Source organism: Pan troglodytes, chromosome 5 (assembly GCF_028858775.2).
Source record: "Pan troglodytes isolate AG18354 chromosome 5, NHGRI_mPanTro3-v2.0_pri, whole genome shotgun sequence".
In the NCBI taxonomy this organism is placed as follows: Eukaryota; Metazoa; Chordata; class Mammalia; order Primates; family Hominidae; genus Pan; species Pan troglodytes.
The window spans coordinates 161,992,760-162,000,741 of record NC_072403.2 but is presented as its reverse complement, the minus strand read 5'-3'; the positions used below and the strand labels follow the sequence as shown (position 1 = coordinate 162,000,741).

At 46.1% G+C, this 7,982-nt stretch overlaps 1 pseudogene; it reads right to left on the bottom strand.

Moving 5' to 3' along the window:
• Window positions 1–5,658: 5,658 nt before the first annotated feature.
• Window positions 5,659–7,715, bottom strand: LOC107975357 (prohibitin 1-like; annotated as a pseudogene).
• Between the last annotated feature and the right edge of the window lie 267 nt (window positions 7,716–7,982).

Genomic DNA, 7,982 nt, shown 5'->3' with positions numbered 1-7,982 from the left:
AGAATTTTCTAATTTGTTCATAAGAAAATATATAGGCATGATTCTTTCCTTTGGTAATTTATCTGCTACTGATATTTAATTAAAAATATCTATTTTCTTTCTTTCTTTCTTTTTTTTTTTTTTTGAGAGGCGGAGTCTCGCTCTGTGGCCCAGGCTGGAATGCAGTGGCGCGCAATCTCAGCTCACTGCAAGCTCCGCCTCCTGTGTTCCTGCCATTCTCCTGCCTCAGCCTCCCGAGTAGCTGGGACTACAGGCGCCCACCACCATGCCTGGCTAATTTTTTTGTATTTTTAGTAGAGACGGGGTTTCACCATGTTAGCCAGGATGGTCTCGATCTCCTTGACCTGGTGGTCCGCCTGCCTCTGCCTCCCAAAGTGCTGGGATTACAGGCGTGAGCCTCCGCGCCTGGCCAAAAATCTCTATTTTCTAAAATATTTATTGACTTCTGAATTTTGTGTTATAATCCAGTAGAGAATTAATGGGATTTCATTCTTTCTTCATGTGATTGAGTAATAAGCTAGGGATTCCGCTAGACTCTTTGGGAAGAAGGTAACTAAACAATACTTCTAAATTACAGGACCTCTGACTGTCAGTCTTGAACATTGTCCTAATACTTGACAGACACCAATGTTCCTATTCTTAAAAGACGTGACTGGCTGGGCACGGTGGCTCACGCCTGTAATCCTAGCACTTTGGGAGGCCAAGGTGGGTGGATCACCTGAGGTTGGGAGTTCACTACCAGCCTGACCAACGTGGAGAAACCCCGTCTACTAAAAATACAAAATTAGCTGGGCCTGGTGGTGGGCGCCTGTAGTCCCAGCTACTTGGGAGGCTGAGGCAGGAGACTCGTTTGAACCCTGGAGTTGGAGGTTGCAGTGAGCCGAGATCGCGCCATTGCACTCCCACCTGGGCAACAAGAGCGAAACACTGTATCAAAACAAACAAACAAACAAACAAAAACAGGCTGGGCGCGGTGGCTCACGCCTGTAATCCCAGCACTTTGGGAGGCCAAGGTGGGCGGATTACAAGGTCAGGAGATCGAGACTATCCTGGCTAACACTGTGAAACCCTGTCTCTACTAAAAACACACACAAAAAAATTAGCCGGGCGTGGGGGCGGGTGCCTGTAGTCCCAGCTACCCGGGAGGCTGAGGCAGGAGAATGGTGTGAACCTGGGAGGCGGAGCTTGCAGCGAGCCAAGATCGCACCACTGCACTCTAGCCTGGGCAACAGAGCAAGACTCTGTCTCAAAACAAAACAAACAAACAAACAAACAAAAAAAAAAAAAACCTTTTTCTGGTTTGGCCCCAGTACACTACACCCTGGGCAGTGACGTTCCTTGTCATCCCTCAGCCCTGACCACAACTAATTCTATTAGAAGTAATCTCCACATCAGATTAATCTCTATTTTTAAGAGTTATTTTATTGCTCTGTGGACAAAAGATCAGATTTGGAATGTATAAAAAACTCCTCCAAATAAATAAGAATACATCTAATTCTCCTACGATTGGGCAAATGCCATGAGCAGTTCAGAGATTCCGAAGAAGCCCATGAAAGATTTGACATGTCCCACATAATCAAGATAACACACATGAAAGGACAATGCAATGCCCTCTCACACCCATTCTACTGACAAATGTTTAAATCTGTCTACACCAGGTGGTGGGCAGGAAGTGGAACATCAGAGACTTCTTCCATTGTGGGTAAGAGTCTATATTGAATCATTCCTTTGACATAGACTCAGGTGATATCCAGGACAGTGGACGCTGTGCTCATCCCACTACCCAGCAATCTGAGTCAGTTTCAGGCTCCAAGCGTGTTCCAGAAAGCATGGAGATATTTGGTTGTTTACTTTGCTGTTGTTTTCATATTAAAAAGTTAGCAATAAAACATTCCACTAAAGTACAGCATGTTTTCTCATGTTGGTGTTAGATTTCTGTTTCTATGTCAGACTAGAACATCTGAACTAGCAAAAGATTAAGCAACCAAAACGCTGGATAAAAAGATGTTAAATCTTTCAAATGTATTAATGAGGACCTCTGAGTGACACACAGGAAGAAGTACCACATCAATCCAAATCTCTCCTCATATTTCCAGAAATACAGAGGTCAAGTAATGGGGCAAATAAAACACCCTGATCTGTATTTTCAGTAAAATAAGTAGATAAAAAATGCCTAAAGCCATCAGATCCTTGTTGGTAAAACAGATAATCAAAACAACTGGTGAACTTTGAGTGGTGTCTGAGCATGAGATGGATGTAACGTATGGATGTGAAATCTGTTTTGGTGATTGTATTGTGCTTATTAGGAGAGTGTCGTGGTTGTTAGGAAGAACACTAAAGTATGGGGCATGAGGTGGCATCATTAAAGATGAGGCATCAGCGTGGCAGCTCCCTCTCAAGTAGTGCAGGCAGAGAAGTTCTCTGGATTCTGCCTGCAAATACTTTGCAATTCTTGCTTGTTTCAAATTTTGTTGTTGTTGTTGTTGTTGTTTACTAGTTGAAAATAGGAACTTAAGAAAAATGTACTTTTCAGAAACTGATGTAAAGATATAAATCCCTCAATAAATCCACTATGGTTTCTTCTCCTCCTCCGAAGCCAGGGCCTCCAGGTGTTTCCCTCTCACCCTCTGTTCTCTGCTTGAGGCAGCTTCTCCTCCCTTCTCCTCTCCTGCAGGCAACTCCTAGGTCCTTCTAGAGCCTGAAGCAGCTCAGCCCAAAACAGGAGCTGGGGTCATTCAGGTTCACAGGCCTTGACCCTCACTTGAATGCAGGAGCTGGCAGGAGGTGAGTCAGATAAAAGGCTCAGCAGCTATTCCGAGATTAGATCAGCTGTCTTAGCTGCCTAGGTGTGTGCATGCGTGTGCATTGTATGTGTGTATGTGTGTCTGTGTCTGTTTATGTGTGCATGTGTGTGCATTGTATGTGTGTATGTGTGTCTGTGTCTGTTTATGTGTGCATATGTGTTTCCATGGATTTTCTGGCTGGAACTCATGACTATAATAGGAATTTCCCACACATCCTCCCTGTCCCTTCTCACCTCCTGACATCTCTTCTTTTCTGATCCTCTATAGTCAAACCCTCCTGGCCTACTCCTGGTCCTATCTAGTTGCCTTCAGGCTTTCTGTTCTGGTGCATCTTCTGGCAGGTATCATATTTCCCACCAGCTCAGAGCCAGTCATGCTTTAAAAGTTGGGCACAAATGTCATCTCCCGTTAGGTTAGCCATACCTTCTTGTACTAGGATTCTCCAGAGAAACAGAAGCAAGTGTGTGTGTGTGTGTGTGTGTGTGTGTGTGTGTGTGTGTGTGTGTAGCGGGGGAGAGAGAGAGAAAGAGATTATTAGAAATTGCCTATCGCTAATATGTGACTGGCAAGCCCACAATCTGCAGTGTGGGCCACCCGGCTGGAGACCCAGGAGAGCTGATGGGGCAGGTGCAGTCTGCGGAGAATTTTTCTTTTTTGGAGAGGCCAATCTTTTAGATGTTTTCAAGACTTCCACTAATTAGATTCAAGCCCACCTCTGTTACAGGGGTAATCTGCTTTACTCGGCGTTCACCAATTTAAACGTCAATCTCATCCAAATCACCTTCCAGGTTGACACATCACATCACACCTCCCCAGGCTAAATTATTCCCCCCTCCTGTGTCCTGAACCCACAGTGAGAGGATTTCACTGTGTGAGATCAGATTGAATGAAGAAAATGTGGCCCATATACACCATGAAAATCTATGCAGCCGTGAAAGACAACAAAATGAAGTTCTTTCCAGCAACATGGATGGACCTGGAGGCCATTATCATAAGCAACCTAACACAGGAGTAGAAAACCACATGCTGCAGGTTCCCATTTACAAGTAGGAGCTAAACATTGAATACACATGAATGTAAAGATGGAGACACTGGAGATCACTAGACAGGGGAGGGAGGAGGGGAACGTGGGCTGAAGAACCACCTGTTGGGTACCATGCTTACTGGCTGAGTGATGGGATCACTAGGACCCCAAGCCTCAGCCTCCCACAATTGACCCATATAACAAACCTGCATGTGTACCCCTTACAATAAGAATTGAAATAAAAAATGAATAAATAATTAAAATGACATGAGGCCAAAAAAAAATAAGTGGTAGGAGCAAGAGAGAGCTCTGCACTATGAACTCTATCCCTGCTCTAAAAATATACACTCTAGTCATTTAAAATAATTCTAAGGTGTATGATCATAATTTTATAAAAATTACATATGATTACACCAAAACCCTAACATTAAACACCGCGTGATAGAATTTCAGATGATTTCCACCTTGTTCTTTATACCCTTCTTTTTTGTCATATTTTCCAGTGATATTTTTTGTTTATTCTCCACAAGTCATTGCTTCCAGGCGTCCCCTTCTGCACCCACTCCCTCCTTTTCTACTGTCCACCTCAGCCCTTCCTCTGGCCTGGGACTGTGGCTTCCTTGGCACCAAAGGCACAAGAGCTGCATTCAGCATCAGGAGAGAAGAGGATGCAGAGAAGGTTGTGGAGATGGTCTCGACATAGCAGAGAAACCTAACAGCGCTCAGTCTCTATTGCAGATAGCTGCGTTTCTCCACTATGTTAGCTGCAACCAAGCCAAACTTGCCCCTTTCCTGATTGGTTTTTCTCTCACTCTTCCCAACTCCCACTTGAAAATTCACATTCTTCCACCTACCATTTATTTCTACTTCTTGTCTTCACAATATATTCTGATTTACTGTGCCCAGAAAACACTGGTCCCACGATGTCTTAAGTTACCATCTAAAGTGTAGTGAATGAATGAACAAGAAAGAAGCCCCTGCCCCAATCACTGCCTCTGATTTATTCACTCACAGGGTTAGTATAGCCTCAGCACCAACAATGGGCTGTGCTGCGGATGCTTCCCTGAGGAAAACAGACAAAATCCCTGCTCCAGTGGGGACAGCAGGTGAACGTAATGAGCAGGTGCATTGCCTCAGGCATAGGAAGGTGACAGATGATTCGGGGGCGGGGAACAAGGTTGTGGGGAGGAAGAGTGGGAGGGGAGCCCCCAGGTCCTCAGTAGCCTGAACAGGAAGTTCTCCCAAGAAGGTGACCTGTGAGTCCTGGCTTCAAGGAGGTGAGCATTCCCTCAGGAGGCAGAGCCGGCGAAATGGCCTAGAGTGGTCCAGGGAAAATCCAGAAGGTGCCTCCGTAAGATTTTCAAGACAACCTTAAAACAAAGGCTGGGTGCGGTGGCTCACAGCTGTAAATCCCAGCACTTTGGGAGGCCAAGGTCAGTGGATCACGAGGTCAGGAGATCAAGACCATCCTGGCCAACATGGTGAAACCCTGTCTTTACTAAAAGTACAAAACTTAGCTGGGCATGGTGAGGTGTTCCTGTAGTCACAGACACTCAGGAGGCTGAGGCAGGAAAATCACTTGAATCCAGGAGATAGAGGTTGCAGTAGGCCGAGATCACGCCACTGCACTCTGGCCTGGGGACAGAGCGAGACTCTGTCTCAAAAAAACAAAACAAAAGAAAACAAAAAACAAAACAAACAAAAAAGAAATACCGGAGAATGTATTTTGTAAGTAATTAGGACCAAAAAATCAATATTTATCACCGAGCAATTTAATCATGATTTAAGAAAATATTTCACATGAATTGAAAAAGTAGTATGTTTATTTCGTTTTTTTTTTGTTTTTTTTTTTTGTTTTTTTTTTTTTTTTTTGAGCTGAAAGGGCCAGGGGTCATTAATTAACAGCAGTTTATACACATTTGTTTCCTTCCCACGGTTGTTTCCTTCCCAGGGCAGGCCCAGAGCCCTTGAGAAGGGCAGTCTCTGAATGAGGGAGCCAGGAACGCAGGTTGGACACATCCTTGGCGGCACATCCAGCCCCAACAGTATACAATCCTTCAAGTTGGAATTCCGTTGGGTATTTGAGAGGGAGCAAGGTTGGGGGTAGAGAGGGAGTCTTCGACAGGACTCACATCTCAGTCCAGGCCTCTTCACTATCCAAGTCCATACAAGTTTTAGGACCCTGAGGGGCAACAATCAGGCCTACCCACCTCAACAGGGGCAAATTCTTCCATCTGTGCCCAGTTCACACACACCCGCTTCCACTGGTCGCACAGTTCAGGAGAATCACCCTTATGGTAAGACACAGACCACGTCCTCACTGCCCCTCCCCGGCACCTCTCTTCAGCGGCACCTGTGCAGGAACTGCTGGGAAGATTGAGACCTGCCTTCTAAGTTCAGCCACATGTGCCCTCATCCACAAATCTTTCATCAGTGACAGGATGGAGGCCACACGTGGACCCAGGTGGACACCTGTGCTCCCCAGTCCATCACACGCTGCCCTGCCTGTGTGCTGCCAGCTGCTGGTTCCCAAGCCAAAGCTCCAGCAGACCCCGAATTGGGACCTAAAGCCAGTTTGCATAGGCACTTGGCAATTTTTGGTAGGGAGGTGGATAAAAAAGTAGATGGGTGTGAGAAGAATGAAAGAGTTTCATTTGATAGACTAATTAGAGATCTGAAGTGATTTTACTTTTCTTTCCTTCACTTTAAGCAAATCATGAAATTTCACAGTCATTTCTGGGGAGGGGGCAGAAGGAAGGCGGTGTTAAGAATCATCGGGTCTGTGGGCCGTCGGTCCATGGAGGTGAAGGCAGGGTGGGCCCTCACTGGGGCAGCTGGAGGAGCACGGACCGCCCCGCCGGCAGGTAGGTGATGTTCCGAGAGCCTGAGAGCTGGTGCGCCATGTCCTCTGCAGCTTCCAGCTTGCTCAGCTCCATCAAGCTGTCCCCTGAGGTGGCCAGTTCGTTGGCAATCAGCTCAGCTTCTTTGGAGTCGCCCTCAGTAGAGATGATGGCCACCTTTTTCTGCTGCTCAGCCTTTTCCACAATTCTGGCCCTCTCTGCTTCCTGCTGAGCCACCTGTTTGGCTTCCACCGCTTCTGTGAACAACTTCTCGAAGGCCAGATGTGTCCAGGACACAAAGATGAGCCCAAAGATGGCTGCTTGCTCTGTAAGGTCGTCGCTCACCTGCCTGGAAACCAGCTCTCTCTGGGTGATTAGTTCTCCAGCATCAAAACGAGCCACCACTGACTTGAGGATCTCAGTCATGATGGACGTCAGCACACGCTCATCATAGTCCTCTCCGATGATGGCGAAGATGCGAGGAAGCTGGCTAGAGACGGGCCGGAAGAGGATGCACAGTGTGATGTTGACATTCTGTAAATGTTTGCTACCAGTGATGACTGGCACAGTATGTGGTCGAGAACAGCAGTCAAAGATCACTGATTTCTGTACCCATGGGATGAGAAAGTGAGTCCTTTCCCTACCACAATGTCTGGTAATCCACGGAATCATTCAAAGATGACAGCTCTGTGCCCAGCGTCCGTATTATATAAGCCTGACTTCACCATGCCTCCTGCAACAGCTAAGGCCAGGCCAAACTTGCCGATGGACTCAAACACTTTGGCAGCCATGTTTTCTTCTGCTGGATCCTCTCACACCTGTTTCCACTCTGACCTCCACAAGAATTCCCCCTATTTCATTCTTAAATAAACACATGTGTTTATTAATGGACATGTGTACCTGTTGGGCACTGAGCAACTTCTCAAACCTTGCAAGCAGATTGGACACAGCCATCCTCATTTCCTATTTCATACCGATTTTTGCAGTGGTTCTTGGTTTTTTATAACAACAACTGTTGAAATCACAGATTTTAAAAATACTATGTCATCTAAAGCAATGTTCCATAGTCTAATGTTGAAATTATAAAAAATCTTGGACTAGTACTTTCTAGTGTGGTCCAGCACACTATTTCAATAGGCCGAGAGGGTTTGCTCAAGGTGCGTTTGTGCCCTGAGCTCCTTGGCACACAGCTTGGGATCCACAGCCAAGGGCTACAGAGAAGACAAAACAGACGTTGACATCATGGTGGATGAGGGGTCCATAAAGTTCCTTTTTAGGGGTTGGGGCAGTTCCTCCCACCCTGCAGATCAAGAT